We start from the raw sequence: 18,696 nt of genomic DNA, 5'->3' as shown, positions 1-18,696 counted from the left end.
CATTTAGATAATCCCTTCATCAATGGGGAGGGCCATGACAGGCCCTAGATAACATGGTTGAACTCCCCAACGACACCTACCATGCGCGCCCTCTAGGACATCCTTCTTTAATTGGACTTGAAGCAAGCATAGTTTTTTTGGGCACAGTATTTTTTCGAAGAATTTCTCGTTATTTCAACATGACTGACGTTGTTACTTCACCCTTACCAATGTTAAGTACCATAGTTTGTTTTGGCAGCTTTTGGCAGTACCGGGCATTTGTTCTATTTCCATTATGGTGGTTTTTAGTTTTGGAAGCGATTGTCCTGTTGAGATATCGGCAGCCATTTTGGGTATGTTCGCTTCGGTAAATTTTCTAGTTAATTTTGCCCATCTGGTACTCTGTCAGATAGGTTATATCACTTACGTTTTATGGCCTTTTATGTTATCATTAATTATTATTAATTTTTACTATGGTATTTATTTGCTTGCAAGTCCAATTTGGACCTACGAAGAATAGCGATTTAAGATAGCGTTTTAAAGCATAGTAACGATTTAAAGCTTAGCGATTTAGTCTGTTAATTTGTACCCTCCTGGAGGGTTCGTTTTAGACTATATCCTTGTTTTTTGTTACGTTGTCATTATTCTTCGTTATTACTATTACTAAGAAAAGCAATCAATTTTATTAATTTTCTTTTTTATTGTGTGATGTTAATTTTTAATATGTAACCTTGAGAGCGAAAGCATAGAGTGCTCGTTTCCTGTTCTACAGGTATGAGTTATCCTTTCTCTCGTTTTCTTTGAGTAAGAGAGGTGAATTTCCCGTTCTCCGTTTTTATACGATCACGGGTTATTCAGGCCTCTTCTCAGTATCAGAATTGATGATAGTACGTTTAATATTATAAACGATTTATTGATGTGGTTACTGTTAATATAGCTAACACTATTATTAGGTACGTTAGTGTATGAGTCATTAATTGGGGTCGTTTTATACCGACACCCTTAGCTCCGCCTTGAGTTATGCTTGGCTCCGCCTTGAGTTATGCTCCGCTATAATGGATACTCATTGGGTGAGAACTAGTTATCGTTCCGGAGCAGATTTTTGGAGTGCAACGGTGAAATGCGGCACTCGGACTCCGGCTGAAGCCTTTTACACACGAACCTTTGTCATGTTTGATCACAATTACACAGTTAAGGCCCCCGTTTTCATCGTATCTCCGGCTTCACTGGAGATAACTCATTCATTGAGGATAATGTTATCGTACCGGAGACGGTCACGATATCACGATGACGGGCCTTTGCTACCGGACCTCCGGTAAAAACAGAGATCAAGCAGGAGTCCAGAACCGGAGTTAACAGTGTGATATCGATGAAGTTTAGAGATTCATGCTATGTGGTTACTGGTTTTCTATTATAATTTCTTATTTTATTAAGGTGTTAGCTACTACCATACTCACACATTAATTAAGATTTAAGTGTTTCTGATTCATAAGTCAATGACAAGAATCTCAAGGAACATCCAGACTTATGTCTTCTTTCTTTTTACAGAAAGTCCGCTGTACTGCCAGGGGCTGCTCCGCTGCCTTTACTGATCCCATGGGCCATGATCTATGCCGGGCCCATGCCCATTGCGCCATATCCTTCTCTCGGGAACCGGGACAAGCCCCCTATACGATATGGTTTCCGGAGGCATGCATGCTCTGCTATGAGCGGTCAGCCCTACTCCTGAGCGAGGAGGTAAGTTGGTTCTAGTGTCCCTGTTAATATTCTTTGCGAAGAATTAATTGCTCTTTGTATATTGACTTCAGTTTTGACTTCATCATTAATTCCCTCTCCTCTTTCAGGCTGATGGTGAATCTCTCAGGGAGGCGAGAGCTACTCTCCGGCCTTGGGTGTCAGGGTTTGGGAGGAATGCGCCTGCTGGCGCACCCTATCTTCTTGATGGAGACATGGCTTCTCGCCTATTCCCAGGCTCTACTACTGCAGCAGTTCCACCGGAGACAGCGGCCCCGTTAATTGAAGTGATTAGAGAAACCATTCTAACTGAGGAAGAGGTTTTAGTGACGGAGGCCGAGCCCTACCTAGGTCTGGACGAGGAACCCATGGATGAGCAGGTAGGTGGTGTTGAGTTGGTGGACCCCCTTTCACCCCACACTCCTTCCTCTACTACTTCCTTTCACTGCTTTGATAAACCTACGGCTTCTCCTCTAGGTTCCTCCATTCCTGTACGACCCAAGGTGAAGCCACTACGTACCTTTAAGCCTTCAGCTTTGCCATTATCAGTGTCACCGGTTCCGGGACCCTCAAAGGATCCTGATGTTCATATTGCTATACCTAAAACCGTGACTCCTAAGAAGTCAAAGTCTACTAAGTCCAGGGCTTCGTTAGAGGATCAAGCTCGGGAGCCCCCTTTATCCGCCGCCATGGTCAGGGATATTGTGAAAGAGCAGATACAACAATATCTTCAACAGTCTAGGGCAGACCGAGGAGCTATGACGGAGCTCAAAGATATGGTGGCAAGTCTCATCCGTTCCGGAACTCAGATGCCCCCTCCTTCAGCCCCGGACGCATCGAAGTTACCTCCCTTCGAGAAAAACAACCCTTGGAGGTTTGCCTTACATGCTCCATATATTGATGGTGCCATAACTCTAGAGGGCATAGGCACCCGTCCTCTAGAGGACTTAGAATTTTACCCTCCGGGACTAGAATTCCCATTCAATGGCTTCGTCCGATTGAAAGAACATGCCTTGGTTAGGTTAGACAAGGTACCGAAGGAAACGGTAATATTCCCTAAAGAGCAGGCCCAATCTTTCTGGGCCAGGACGTTGTCAGACTGGGGTTGCACTAATTCCAAGCTCACCCCACACAAAGGAGCCTACACCATATTTACAGCTTCTCCAGGTATTACCTTGCCTATTACAGATAAAGTGGCAGCTCTTACTTTTCAGGCTATCAAAGAAGGTTCTGCCATGCCAGCTCTTAAAGAGACCGATCCCACCTCCATGCTCATTCCGAGTACCGTTACTATCTGGGATGATGCCCCCGCTACTTTCATAGTAGGGAAGTTAGACCCAGACTGTGCCTCTAATCTGTTCTCCGAGAAGCTTCCTAAATTACCAGATATTCTTCTCAAGACTGAGTTTGAGGCACGGAATAGGTTGGCTAGGTCTCTCCACTCCATTACCTCCGTGGAGTCCCTAACCTCACTTTACCCGACCGAGACCATGTTCCGGGTATTCACAAAGAACCTGTCTCTGTCCTTCCAAATCGACTTACATGAGTTTTGTTCGGCTCGGGTTAGTTGCAGGAAGCACGTTCTTTCTGAGGCCACGATCAGGCATGAACCGAATAGGCTGATAGCTTCCCCCTGCTGGGGTAAGAACCTTTTTCCTCAGGAGGAGGTGAACAAGGTACTACAAGACGCTGCGAGAGCAAATCAAAATTTGCAAGTGAGGTGGGGCCTCACTGCCAAAAAGAGGGTTGAAGGTCAAAAACAAAACTTCTTCAGGAAGAAACAGAGGTTTGCCCCTTACAAGACGAGCCGAGGTCACTACCAACAATCGTCGATTGCCCACTCGTCTTCACAGTCTCCCACTGCTTCGTCTCCTCTACAGCCGAAACACCCTCAACAGGTGGTCTACCTCACTGCTCCCCCAGGTACCCAACCCAACCCCGTTTGGATGCCCTCACCCGCATACATCCCTAGCTACGGACCCTCAGGTCCCTTTCGTGGACACCAGAGAGGTAGCTACAGGGCTAGAGGACAGTTCCGTCAACGAGGCGGACCTAGGACAAGGGGTTCTCGAGGAGGGAAAGAACCTAGATTCACTCCCTCGCAATGATATAGTTCCGGTAGGGGGGAGACTTTACCACTTTCGAGACCGTTGGACCTTCAGTCCGTGGGCTTACAGCATAGTCTCCAAAGGCTTGGGGTGGAAATGGTCACAAGGTTCCCCTCCTCCACCAGTGACCTTCTTCCAGAGACCCACATCCATTCTGAGAGAGTACACCACCGAGTTACTACAGAAAAAAGCAATCAAACGGGTTCGATCGCTGAAGTTCCAAGGCCGCCTGTTCACAGTTCCGAAGAAAGGCTCGTCGGCATTGAGAGTAGTCCTGGACTTGTCAAAGCTAAATTCTTACATCCTCTGCGACAAGTTCCGGATGTTGACCATCTCTCAGGTACGTACCCTGCTTCCCCGTGGGGCCGTCACCACCTCTATTGATCTTACCGACGCCTATTATCACGTACCAATAGCTCGAAACTTCTCTCCTTACCTAGGTTTCCGTCTAGGCAGGAAAGCCTTTGCATTCAAAGTCATGCCCTTCGGCCTCAACATTGCACCCAGGATATTCACGAAACTGGGAGAGACGGTGCTAGAACAACTCAGGAACCAAGGGATTCAGATCGTTGCTTATCTGGACGATTGGCTTATTTGGGCTCGGTCAGCCCTGGAGTGCAACAGAGCTACGAAGAAAGTACTTCGTTTTCTCGCCAACCTGGGATTTCGGGTCAATCTCCAAAAATCCCGCCTACTTCCATCAGACCGCTTCGAATGGTTAGGCATACAGTGGGACCTTGCACGGCACAAGCTGGTTCTACCTCCCAAAAAGGTAAGAGAAATAACTTCCAAGGTCAAGAATTTTCTAAAACACAGGCAGGTGTCCAGAAGAGCCTTAGAAAGAATCCTCGGCCTTCTTCAATTCGCCTCAGTAACAGATCGCCTATTGAAAGCCAAACTCAAAGACATCAATCGAGTTTGGAGAAAGAGAGCCACAGTACCTTTAAGAGACAAGGTCTCGAAAATCCCCTCTGTCTTGAAAATGAGATTACAGCCATGGTCCGAACCGAAGAACCTTTCCAAATCGGTTCCTCTTCAATTCCCACCCCCACAAGTGACAATTCATACAGACGCGTCTCTGAGTGGATGGGGGGGTTACTACGAACGTCAGATGTTTCAGGGCTCTTGGTCACCCGCCATGAAACACTTCCACATCAATGTTCTCGAAGCCATGGCAGTGTTCTTGACCCTGAAGAGGCTCTCTCCTCCGAGGTCGACCCACATCAGAGTAGTGTCAGACAGCACAGCCGTAGTACACTGCATCAACAGAGGAGGATCCAAGTCGCCCAACCTGAATCAGATCCTGGTCACTATCTTCACCTTGGCAGCAGAAAAGAACTGGTTCCTGTCAGCAACCCACCTAGCGGGAGTCCAGAATGTGATAGCGGACTCACTATCCAGGATGAAACCACTGGAATCAGAATGGTCTCTTGACATAATTTCATTCCAGTGGATACTCAGGCTGGTTCCGGGCCTTCAGGTAGATCTATTCGCAACTCAGATGAATCACAAACTTCCTTGTTATGTGACACCAAACATGGACCCTCAGGTTTATGCCATAGACGCATTAACCCTGGATTGGAACCATTGGAGGAAGATTTACCTATTTCCACCAGTGAATCTTCTAATGAAAGTATTGCACAAACTACGCTCCTTCCGGGGGACAGTGGCCTTAGTAGCACCTCACTGGCCAAAGAGCAGTTGGTTTCCTCTCCTCCTCGAGCTGAAACTTCGACCCTTCCGGATTCCATTCCCCAACTAACCCAAGTAATTCAAACACAGACTGTGTCAGATTCCTCAAGGATAGCCAAAACCCTAACTTTGTGGACTTCATGAAGTTTGCAGCTCATAAAGACGCAAACATTGACCCGGAAAACGTTCTCTTCATCGAAGCGGACAAAAGGGACTCGACAATTCGTCAATATGATTCGGCTGTTAAGAAATTAGCAGGTTTCTTAAAGAATTCAGACCACACTCGTATGACTCCGAATTTAGCCATCTCGTTCTTTAGGTTCTTATTTGACAAGGGCTTGGCAGCTAGCACTATAACTACCATCAAGTCAGCTTTGAAGAAGATATTCCTGGTTGGGTTTAACATTAATCTAGCTGATTCCTATTTCTCATCTATTCCAAAAGCATGTGCTAGGCTTCGGCCGTTGGATCGGCCACAAAAAGTCTCTTGGTCTCTGAACAATGTCCTCAAACTCGCGTCGGACACTGACAACGAGTCCTGCTCTTATATCACTCTTCTTAGGAAGACGTTATTTCTATCAGCTATGGCCTCAGGTGCTAGAATCTCAGAACTAGCAGCGCTCTCACGTAACCCGGAAAACATAGATTTCCTCCCTACAGGCGAAGTACTGCTTACCCCAGACAGAGCTTTCCTAGCAAAAAATGAGGACCCGCAAAATAGGTGGTCCCCTTGGAAGATCATCTCTCTTCCCCAGGATCCTTCGCTGTGTCCAGTCACTACTCTCAGGACCTTTTTAGCTAGATCTGCCACCCGCTCGTCTGGCCCCTTATTTATCAGGGAACAAGGTGGTACTTTGACCATTCAAGGTATCAGACAACAAATCCTCTACTTCATTAAACATGCTAACCCGGAATCATTTCCCCATGCTCATGATATACGGTCAATAGCTACCTCTATCAATTACTTCCAGAACATGGACTTTGATGACCTTAAAAAATACACGGGTTGGAAATCTCCTATGGTTTTCAAACGCCACTATCTAAAGAACTTACAGGCCCTTAAATACCCTACGGTTGCAGCGGGGAGTCTTATCTCCCCCCATTAATCTCTGATTATTTCTTTATTCCATCTCTTCTCTCCTCCCTCCTGACCACCTCTCACACCACGTCGCCACTCTCCTGGGTGGTTCGTTAGCCCTAAGTTATTTTGCCATGTTTAATTGTTATGATTTAACTGTTATTGTAATTACCATTCCTGTAAAGTTTAGATATGCTTAGACATGTAAGGTTGATTCCTTTCACGACGGGACACTCAGGTGATCCCTGGTCCTCATATTATTTTAGCATTACATCCCCTATGCCTATGGCTAGTTTATGATTTATGTTTACTTACAGTATTATATTATTGCCTTACATGGTGTTTGTTTTCTCCTTATTATGTTATTAATTTATTGGGCTTGGAAGGCATTCTCTGGTACATTCTCACCGGACGTCACAGGCCGCCCCAGAAAAGGGATTTTGACGAAGGAAAAATCTATTTCTGGGAAGAGGCCTGTGACGCTCGGTGAAACCCTTCCCGGTTATTTGATACGGACCCCACCCCTCTTTTTCCTTGCCAAGCCATATGTTCTTGCAGAAGGATGTCCTAGAGGGCGCGCGTGGTAGGTGTCGTTGGGGAGTTCAACCATGTTATCTAGGGCCTGTCACGGCCCTCCCCATTGATGAAGGGATTATCTAAATGGAAGACAACCTGTGAATAGTGGTTTACACACGCCTTTGTTTAATACACGACACCTACAAGGTGTTCGCGCGAGGGTTGTAACCTCTGCATTCCATGCTTTTATCTTTCTCTAGTATATTTGGAAGATTTATATTAGGAAAGGTATAAGGAAGGACCTTTCTCACCGGGCGTCACAGGCCTCTTCCCAGAAATAGATTTTTCCTTCGTCAAAATCCCTTTTTTAAATATTTAACTTAGCCGGTGAATATATAATAGCTGAGCCTCCGGCGGCTCGACAGAAAAACACATAAAAACTCGCGAGCGATCGCTATGAAGGTTGCGGGTGTGCCCACTAGCGCCAACTATCGGCCAGATACCGCATATACATGTAAACAGACCCAATTTTTCTCTGTCGGTCTGATCGACAAGACGTACCATTACTCGCTGTTAACCTGGAGTTTTTCAACAGTCTTGGTGAAGTACTTCCTTTTGGTTTGAGCTTTCGCAGTGCAGGTGTTTTATCTTCAACTTAAATCTTGAACTCGTTTTTGGATAGATTTAATTGTTGATGACTTTGGATTGTTTTTTGGACTTTCCTTGACTTAAATGGCCGACCCTTCCCTTAGTACGGAAGTGTGTTTTAGGCTTTTAGCAATTATCTTATCACGTTATAAATTGTTGTTATTAATTATAGATTTTCCTCTATATATTTTATATCTCAACCGCCTTTATTAGGCCTCTTCGATTAGCTTTCCATTTATAATAAACATCAAGATAAATTTTAATGATTTGTTTATATGCGACCTTACCTATTCCTCCCCTAATCCGAAAGTAGGCGTTCCTAACTTGGAAACCGAAGTTAAACAACGTTGAGCCCTTTCAATCGTAAATAACTTTTACAGAGCAAATGATTTAAAACTTATTAAATGAATATTTTTTAGTAGATAATTTATGAAAGATTTTCTTTGAATAGTCTTCGTACTGTTTCAAAGATGAACTAACGTTTAGTTTATTTATGCTACGCAGTTTGCGCTCTATCGTTACGATAGAGAGAGAGAGTATCACGGTTTCACTTTGCAGAAAGAGTAAATCGATTCTGACGTTTTGTTCATTCTTCTTTCAAACTTAAATGTTTTAAATTCTATTTTAAAGGAACTTGTTTATTGAAAAACCTTTCAGTTTTTTCCTTTGGTCAAATAACCTGTTTATTGACGAAAGGTAAGTGAGCTTTTCTCTTCGATGCGAAATCAAGAGAGAAAGAGAGAGAGACGGAGAGAGAGAGAGGAAGAGAGAACGTTCCGATCTTTATTCTCGTCCCAAGCGAGTAACGTTGTTCTCGAGTCAGTTTTTTACTCTCGTCCCTAGTCTCTGTATGGGGAGAAAGGATAAAACGTTTTTAGTTTTTATTCTCGTCCCAAGGCACTGTACGGTGAGAGATTGAAAACGTAGTTTTAAATGAACTAGTGTTTAGTCTCCTTCCCAGCCACTGATCTTTTTATCCTAATATATATTTACTGTTTTTTGCTTGTATTAATGTGCTTACATTATACGACTTATTTCGCAATTATAACCTTTTGATGAGGGTAGAATTGCGTGCTTCAGGTAGAAATCAGTTTTATTCATACCTAATGTGAATTGTTGAAAAATTCGATTTCAGTGAAGTAAGTGCAAAACAGAAAATCATTGTGATAATGTGATAATTGCGCAAAGTGTTATCAGTGTTGCGACCGAGGGTTCGTCTGTTCGTGCCTGTCGTTCGCCTAGTCCGAGACCTCTTGCATGCTCCCAAGCCCAGGGGAGAAGTAATGTCGTACGACTTATGGGTTCGAGAGGCCTTGATCAGCGAACAGACGTTCCCTCTATGGTTTCAGGCGTGTCTCATCAAGACCGCCCCTACCATAAGACGAGCGAGATGTTTTTTCTCCTCGTCATCCGAAGGCTTTTCGCGTAAGAAACCGTGGAGCAAGGTTTCGAGGCCCTTTAAGCGAAAGTCAGTCCTTTCAGGACAGGTCCAGCGTCCTGGTTGTAGCCATTAGGACAGCTCTGACCCTATGCAGTCATCGGAAGACTGCTTGCCGCCTAAACAAAAGCGTAACACAGGCTCCGAGAGTCTTATTGTAGGCAAGGCTTTGCAGTCACAGACGTTACCCTCGTCTCTTACCGCAACCATTCCCGTTGATCCTAAATGGGTTGTACGGCAAGACATGCAGAATAAGCTTGCCTCTCTTATGGAGGACTATTCTGTTGAGCAGGTTCACGATGATCCTCGCAGCTTAGCTGATCGAGATCCTGGCCGTCAGCCGCCCAAACGAGCCTTTGCTCGTCCTGTTGACATTGACGTTACAAAGTCACGTCAATCGTGTTTTGTAGAGCCTCACTCGATGCAGTCCCGTGTTGACTCTCAGCCGCTTGTGGACGTTCAGCCGCTGCCGCTTGCTCTTGTTGATGTTCAGGACGTTCACCAACCAGCATAGTTGACTTGTTTTGACGTTGAGTGTCAAGCACCGCAGTCAAGAGTTGTTTTGACTGCTCAGTCTAAGCAGTCAAGGCAGTCTCGAGTTGACGTCAAACGTCCTCCCGCACCTGTTGTTGTTGCTGGTCAGTCCTTTAAGCAGTTACATGACATAGCGTCCTTGACTGCTACTGTTGCTCCTTTGCGTGTGGACTCTGCTTGTCAAGCATTGCCACCACGGCAGGTCTCTCCCTTGCTTGAGACTCGGCAATTGTCGGACAAGGTTCCTTCAGATGAGGAAGTTGCTGATCCCCCTCCTACTGATATTCCCTTGAGGACTCTGTCAGACGGAGAGGAGCCTAAAGCTGCTCAGCCCTCTATGGACTTTAAAGAAATCATGCTGATTTTTAAGGATCTTTGTCCGGATCTTTTTGTAACTGCTGCTCCTCGTTCGCCTAAACGTCAGAGTTTACACTAGGCCTAGCTACTTCGAAGCCGTTGTTTTCTAGGCTAGTGCTCTCTCGCTCTTCTAAGAGAGCTTTACGTTTGCTAGGCGACTGGTTAATCACCAGGAGGAGTTTGGGGGAGACAGCCTTTGCTTTCCCTACTTTTAAGCTGGCTTATAGAGCGAGAGTCTGATATGACACGGGAGAAGTTCTCGGCTTGGGAGTTCCTGCCTCTGCCCAGATAGACTTCTCAAACCTCATAGACTCTCCCTGGCGCCTGGCCATGAGACGCTCCAAGATTTTATGGTCGACTTCAGAGCTAGACCATCTCCTGTTAGGAGTTTTTTTCGAGCGTTTGAAGTTTTGCTGTACAATTATGTCATGCATAAACAAGGCTTTCAGGGATGGCTCCAATATCTGACAGCCACGTTCTCTGCAGGAACAAGTCCCTCAGGGATAGCTCCAATGATCTGGCAGCCATGTTCACTGCAGGAGTACGTAAGAGGCAAGTGCGCTCAATGTGTTCATTGTCAAGACAAACTTCACGATGAAGTCTACCAGGCTGTCTTGACAGCATTAATGGAAGGCGACTGGATGGTCTCTCTCGACCTTCTGAGGTTTGTTTACAGGAATGTGGGGTACCAGTTTCGAGCCCTGTGCTTTGGCCTCAGTCCTGCTCCTCTCGTGTTTACGAGGCTCATGAGGAATGTGGCAAAATCCCTCCATATATCGGGGATCCGAGCCTCCCTGTACTTGGACGACTGGCTTCTCAGAGCATCGTCCAGTCTTCGCTGTCTGCAGGATCTACATTGGACGTTGAGTCTGGCCAGGGAGTTGGGACTTTTGGTCAACCTAAAAGTCCCAACTGATCCCATCCCAGATTATTCTATATTTGGGGATGGAGATTCGCAGTCCAGTTTTTTCGGGCTTTTCCATCTGCCACCCGAATAGAACAAGCCCTGCTCGAAGTCCAACTAATGCTGAAAAGAGAACGTTTGTTCAGTCAGGAGTTGGAACAGTCTCGTAGGGACTCTCTCAGCCCTGGAGCAGTTTGTCTCGCTAGGGAGACTACACCTTCTGCCTCTCCAGTTCCATCTAGCCTCTCACTGGAACTAGGACAAGACGTTAGAGACGGTATCATTCCCGGTCTCCGAACCAGTAAAGGCATGCCTGAAATGGTGGGACAGCAATATCAGTCTGAGAGAGGGACTATCCCTAGCAGTCAAGAACCCAAACCACGTGTTGTTCTCAGACGCGTCGGATTTGGGTTGGAGTTCGACCCTGGACGGTCGGGAATGCTGGGGTCTGTGGACCTCAAGTCAGAAGAGCATGCACATCAACGGCAAGGAGCTATTAGCAGTCCACTTGGCCTTGATGAAATTCGAAAGCTTTCTTCGAAACTAAGTGGTAGAGGTCAACTCAGACAACACCACAACTTTGGCGTACATCTCCAAGCAAGGAGGCACACACTCCTTCACGCTGCTCGAGATCGCAAGGGACCTTCTCATATGGTCAAGAAATCGAGGCATCTCCCTGTTGACGAGATTCATCCAGGGGGACTTGAACGTCTTGGCAGACTGTCTCAGTCGGAGGGGTCAGGTGATACCCACGGAATGGACCCTCCACAAGGACGTGGGCAAGAGTCTTTGGGCTACTTGGGGTCAACCCACCATAGACCTCTTTGCCTCCTCGTTGACCAAAAGGTTACCAATCTATTGCTCTCCAGTCCTAGATACAGAAGCAATCCACATTGACGCATTTCTACTGGATTGGTCTCTTCTGGACTTTATGCATTCCCACCATTCAAGATAGTCAACAAGGTACTGCAGAAGTTCGCCTCTCACGAAGGGACAAGGTTGTCGTTGGTTGCTCCCCTCTGGCCCGCGAGAGAGTGGTTCACCGAGGTACTTCGATGGCTGGTAGACTTTCCAAGAAGTCTTCCTCTAAGGGTAGATCTGTTACGTCAGCCCCACGTAAAGAATGTCCATCAAAGCCTCCTCGCTCTTCGTCTGACTGCCTTCAGACTATCGAAAGACTCTCAAGAGCTCGAGGCTTTTCGAAGGAGGCAGCCAGTGCGATTGCAAGAGCGAGGAGAGCTTCTACCATTAGAGTATACCAGTCGAAGTGGGAAGTCTTTCGAGACTGGTGCAAGTCAGCATCTGTGTCCTCGTCCAGTACCTCTGTAGCCCAAATTGCAGATTTTCTTTTACATCTGAGAAAGGTTCGCTCCCTCTCTGCTCCCACGATTAAGGGCTACAGGAGCATGTTGGCTTCGGTCTTTCGACATAGAGGATTAGATCTTTCCAACAATAAAGATCTCCAAGATCTCCTTAAGTCTTTCGAGACCTCTAAGGAACGTAGTTTGGCATCTCCTGGATGGAACTTAGACGTGGTCCTAAGGTTCCTCATGTCAGACAGGTTTGAGCCATTACATTCAGCCTCCCTGAAGGATCTCACCCTCAAGACACTTTTCCTAGTGTGCTTGGCTTCGGCTAAAAGGGTCAGTGAACTTCATGCCTTCAGTAAGAACATTGGCTTTTCTACAGAAAAAGCCACTTGTTCACTTCAACTTGGTTTCCTGGCCAAAAATGAACTGCCTTCTCGTCCTTGGCCTAAATCTTTTGATATTGCTTGCTTATCAGAGATCGTAGGCAACGAACTGGAAAGAGTATTATGTCCTGTTAGAGCTCTTAAGTTCTATTTAGCTCGTACTAAGTCTTTACGAGGTAAATCTGAGGCATTATGGTGCTCAGTTAAGAAACCATCATTGCCTATGTCAAAGAATGCTTTGTCATATTTTATCAGATTTTTAATACGAGAAGCTCATTCTCACTTGAATGAGAAAGACCGATGTTTGCTTAAGGTTAAGACGCACGAAGTTAGAGCTATAGCAACCTCCGTGGCCTTCAAGCAAAATAGATCTCTGCAAAGTATTATGGACGCGACTTTTTGGAGAAGCAAGTCAGTGTTCGCGTCATTTTACTTAAAAGATGTCCAGACTCTTTACGAGGACTGCTACACACTGGGTCCATTCGTTGCAGCGAGTGCAGTAGTGGGTGAGGGTTCTACCACTACATTACCCTAATTCCAATATCCTTTTTAATCTGTCTCTTGAAATGTTTTTAATATTGTTTTTTGGGTTGTACGGAAGGCTAAGAAGCCTTTCGCATCCTGGTTAATTTGGCGGGTGGTCAAAGTCATTTCTTGAGAGCGCCCAGATTAGGGGTTTGATGAGGTCCTGTTTGTATGGGTTGCAGCCCTTGATACTTCAGCTCCTGGGAGTCTTTCAGCATCCTAAGAGGATCGCTGGGCTTCGTGAGGAAGACAGACTTACAAGGCAGAGTAATCGTCTAAGTCAACTTCCTTACCAGGTACCTATATATTTGGGTTTTGTTATATTATAACTGTCAAAAACTCTAAGCATATACGCTGTAAACTTAATTAACTCTGGTCTCTACCCACCACCATGGGTGTGAATCAGCTATTATATATTCACCGGCTAAGTTAAATATTTAAAAAGGATATTTTAATTATAAAATAAATTTTTGAATATACTTACCCGGTGAATATATAAATTAAAGGCCCCCCCTTCCTCCCCGATAGAGACCCAGCGGGATGAGAAAAATTGGGTCGGTTTACATGTATATGCGGTATCTGGCCGATAGTTGGCGCTAGTGGGCACACCCGCAACCTTCATAGTGATCGCTCGCGAGTTTTTGTGTGTTTATCTGTCGAGCCGCCGGAGGCTCAGCTATTATATATTCACCGGGTAAGTATATTCAAAAATTTATTTTATAATTAAAATATCATTTTTAATTTTGAATAATAAACATATCCAAAATAGTTTTGCATTCACAAAATTTTCATGTGTTACTGCTTTTGACTTGATGTTTTCCGAAATGTATATTTTCACCACCTGTTGGGTAAGAAAGAAGCATGATAGGCAATTGCAAAGATATGAATTGGAGATGTAGTGTAAAGAAGGTTATTGGTGAAAAGGTTGAAGAGAAGAGGTGATTTGCACAAACTCTGAGGAACTATTAGAAGGGAGAAGACAGTAGTTGTTATATCTTGAACAACACATGTAAGGCAGTTATACGTAAAATTAGAACTAATTGTACAAAGAGAATAAATATAGGCACATTTTCTTGAGGGGAAGAACTGCAACCTCCTGCCTTGTGGATCTTCAATTTGGGGCTTGTCAGTATTTACCATGTGTTAAGTAGGCACTTGGTCCTACTTGTGATATTAGCCTGTTGTACCAAAATTAATGTATAACTCAAGACATCAGTGTCTTTCATGTTTATTAGTTTCAAGGTTGTTCACAGAGTACCAGATGTCATTTAACATGATAGCACTATTAATGCAAAAGGCATATCTCCTGGTACCCCTGCTTTTTGGAAAGTAGTAGTTGTGCATTCTCTTATTTGTAACACTGCAATGAGTTGTGGAGAGAGTAATGCTCATCCCATAAGCAAGCACAGCCTTCATTAGCACTAACTCCTTTCTACTGACGTGTACTTCATGGTCACCATGTGGGGCTCATTTGATTTGGGTAGGGGTGAACCCCTTGATAATGTTGTTTTAGCCTGAGATTGTAGTTTGTGCCTTGCATTAATGATATAATATACATGACCTGTGCTTGCTTATTTGGATGCTTCATTTGTTTTATCTGCAATTAAAGGCTGTAGCAAAATAATTTGTCTCATGTGCTTAGTACCAAAGGGGATATTTATCTTGTTTAACAGCAAATAAGATCTCCTCAGTTTGGACGCTTATTGCTGCTCTTGCGCAGAGGAGAACAGCCTTTATCTCTTTTATCATCGAGCCGCGAACAGGGACTTTTGATATTAGACTGGAGCCTTTCATGACTTAAGTCAGAGAGAGTGTTTTGGTAAAGATCCAAATGAGGTTGACATTCTGTCAGATATGAAGATGACTATTTTGGGGTTCTCCTCATAAGTGAAGCCTCTTTCAATGAAATGTTTAATTTGGGTGACAGCACAGTTCACCTCATGTAGCTTCAGTAAAAGAACACTTTGGTCATTTTCAGTTAAAGAGCCAGCTATTGACAGCAGCAGCAATGGAAGCCTGTGAGAACTACACCTCTTGATGCCAGTTGTGGCAGTTTAACAAATGGTTGGGGTTTCCTTAGCACAATTTTCAAATGGTTCCTTCATTGAGGTCTTACCCTATAGTGTTTTATCTTCATTGCCGTATCTGATTATTGTTTTGACTGTTGAATTAAACTCATGAGAAGATTTCCTGAGATAGATGTTCATCACTTCTAATTAGTAGGATTGGGGGCTATGTACGACAAGCTTGATTCTTGATGATGTCACAGATAACCCTGACAATATCACATAGTCAAAGACACTTCTTTTCTCTGGGCCTTGCTTATATCCTTAATATCAGGATGATGGCAAGCTCAAGACAAAAGTCTGTCTGTCTGCACATTCGTGCTTTGCTAGAGCAACCACACATGAAGAAGTAGTACTTTCAGGAGTCAACACGAGGTTAACCCCTGTTCAGCATATGTCCCCTGCAGGAGCCAACGGTGTTCCCAATCCTCTACCTGCCAGGATTGTATGGACTGACCAAAGGAACTATGGGAGTGCGATGGCAAGAGTAGGAAGAAGGTGAAGAGGGGTCGTGCTCCTTCCAAGATGGCAACAGAGACTGCTGAACATATCCCTTAGTCTCCAGGCTCTTCCATGGATGCATTTCCCTCTACAATACTGGCAGGAAGATCATGAAGGAATGCTAGCCCCACTTACTTGCGCATGGGGCACAAGGTGAGTCGTCCTCTTGAGTCCCCGCCTGTGACGTGCCGGGCAATGCACAAGGGAATTGGATGTGCCCAGGGTTATGTCTCCTAGGAAGGACAGGAGAAAAGCTTTGTTGTCACCTGTGAAGAAGAGGAAAGTTGGAGATGTCTGAACTCCGGTTGTTCTTCTCTTTGGGGAGGGGAAGACAGATGCGCTCTGATTTAATCAGACGAACCAGTTTGTTTGCATGATTTTCCCTACATCCCCAAAGGTGTAGAACACAAGAGGAAGAGGCCCAAGGTACTGTATCTCTGTCGCATCATGCCAACTCACCACACCGTCTCTGCCTGCCATTTGTCTCGCATCATCTGTGGCCTAGATAGTGTACCAGGCTAAGCTAGTCTTTCTCTCTCAGGGAGAGTGCAGAACAGATCTTCCACTACTCTTTTCTTCCTCCTGTTAGGAAGGAGCATACTCCAGAGAGTCATTAAAGACTCCATGCATTAGGTGAGGGTGATCCTAGACATTTTGCAAGGACAGGAGAGGGAGCACCCTCCGTGTGAGGAGGACCCCAGTACTTCCTCCAGACACTGAACCGAACGTGAGCACCACTGCACAGTGAACCTCACTTTAGGAGGGACGACAACTGCAACGACATAGAGAGGAATGCTACGTTGAGCTGGTGCGAGATACTTACCCTGCCACTCAACTTCATCAGGAGCCTGCTCCCAGATCAAGCAGGGAGTAGTCTTTCACCTCAGAGGACTAGAAGAGGACCTCCCAAAACTATGTTTAGGCGAACCCTTAGAGAGGAATGGTCCCGTGAGCGATTGTTCTGCACATCCTATTAGGTGATCATCAGAAGGATCACCTCATCATTGTCCATTATTATTATTATTATCTTAGAGACAACATTTAAATAGGTTTTCTATCCTCTTATCAAAAAGAAAAAAGAAACTTCAGTCTGATCTCCTTCACAAAACTTCAACTTTTGGGGGTACAGTACTTGTTTCTTTTCTGTACCATAGAGAAAGTAAAAGACTTTAGCTTCATTATGAAACTGTCACTAATTGTGCAATCCAGATCCTTTTCTATATCAAAACCATCCCTTTAAGAACATGTATGTCCTACTTCCAACCTAGCACATCTTGCAGTGAGGTGAGATGATACATTAAATGTGTTTTCTGGTGGTGGGACTACTTTTGAGCCTGGATGTGGATAAGCATGGATTCTTATTCTTACAACACATTGTATGATGGGATTCTACCAAAAAATTTATATTTTTATCATAAAGTTAGTATATTCTAATAGAAAGTTATCCTTCTAACCCACTAATTGGATGATTGTAAGTTTATTACTTCAAACTTTCAGTTTGTGAATAATAATGAAAAATATGTTAAACAAGAATTCTTTTTTGATATTGGAAGAACTCTACTAATTATGGAGTCATCTTAGTTTATTATGTGGTTTTTATCACCAAGGTCTTCCATGCTGATTGAGCTTTAAGGCATAAGTAATATTAATATATATAAGAAGTTTGTGATTATGGAACTTGAAAAATATGTCATTTTGTATTTGATCTGTTGGAGTGGATATACAGTAATGTTATTTTGATGATGAAGTCATTATTAGTAAAATTTTGAAAGTTTGTGAATAGTTTTCATTAAATAATCATAAGCTGTTTGTTACTCTTACATACTTAGAGTTTTCCTCCTTAATTGTCTTTTATGCTATAGCAAATTGTTTGTTTTATGTACTCACTGTGATAATAATTGTGCAAATTTGAGCTTGAATGGGTAGATTTATTTTTTTCATAAAAGCTTTGATTGTATATTTTTGGTATTTAATAAATATTTTGTTCAATAACTGGTTCTTTTTATTTCCTTTTGATGAAAACATTTTTTGACCTGAGCTTGTAATTGATTACAGTAGTGATTGATTATAAAAAGCAATGAATGTTCATACGTAAGCAAGATGTTCTTATATATTCTTACCGAAGGATAAAAAGGTTACTACCATTGATGAAATAAATTTTAATGAAAACAAGATTCTTAGTAGAATTTTTATGCAGAGGCAAACCCATTACTTAGTCTTCAAATAGGGAAGCAACCCACATAAGTTCCTCTTCTCACCATGAGTATCCACACTGGGGAAAATAGGCTATTCTCTGCATATCTGGTGTCTCATTCACCTGAAGTCTTGCTTCCCAAGATTTTTTATTATATTCATTGTCACTTCTTAAATTCTTAATTTTGTCTTTATTTAACATGTTTTCCTTATTAACCTTGGAATTTGGCAGTGGTGAATTAAATTTAATAGTACAGTACTTTATTTGGATGAATCATACCTGCGAGTTACATTGCTGATATTCATAAGGGACAGTCATGTGGGTACTACTCCCCAGGAGCAATTCAACAAAGTGTGACATGTCATATAGTTGTTGCTCCATAGAGCAGTTGACCTGATTGAAGCTCCATGTTGTTTTTGGTATTCTAGCTTTTACAGTTTTTGTTAGTCTCATTTATAGCAAAAATAGTAAGGTACATCTTCCTCTAGTTTTATAATGTGTTTGTTTACCAAATTCTATGTAAATAGGCTTCATTTAGAAGATAGGGATCCTCATTTATTTTGTACCTCAAGTACCGATAGTGGTCAGCAATGGGATTTTAACCTTCGACGTTCAGGATATTTTGTTTAACCAAAAAAATGTAAAGTGGAGTACTGTATGTCAAAATAGTAACTAAAAGTGTACTGTACTCGAAGAACTTGCAATAGGGATATTAGCATAATAGACAAG

General features: G+C 43.7%; 1 long non-coding RNA gene across 1 annotated transcript in view; it reads left to right on the top strand.

Moving 5' to 3' along the window:
* The window catches only part of LOC137645996 (uncharacterized), a 137,874-nt gene that overhangs the window by 43,222 nt on the left and 75,956 nt on the right, over positions 1-18,696 (top strand). The gene's annotated exons all lie outside the window — the stretch shown is intronic.

The sequence above is a fragment of the Palaemon carinicauda genome, chromosome 8 (assembly GCF_036898095.1).
Source record: "Palaemon carinicauda isolate YSFRI2023 chromosome 8, ASM3689809v2, whole genome shotgun sequence".
NCBI classification, from domain to species: Eukaryota; Metazoa; Arthropoda; class Malacostraca; order Decapoda; family Palaemonidae; genus Palaemon; species Palaemon carinicauda.
The sequence above is the reverse complement of the archived record's forward strand: the minus strand, read 5'-3'. Positions and strand labels throughout refer to the sequence as shown.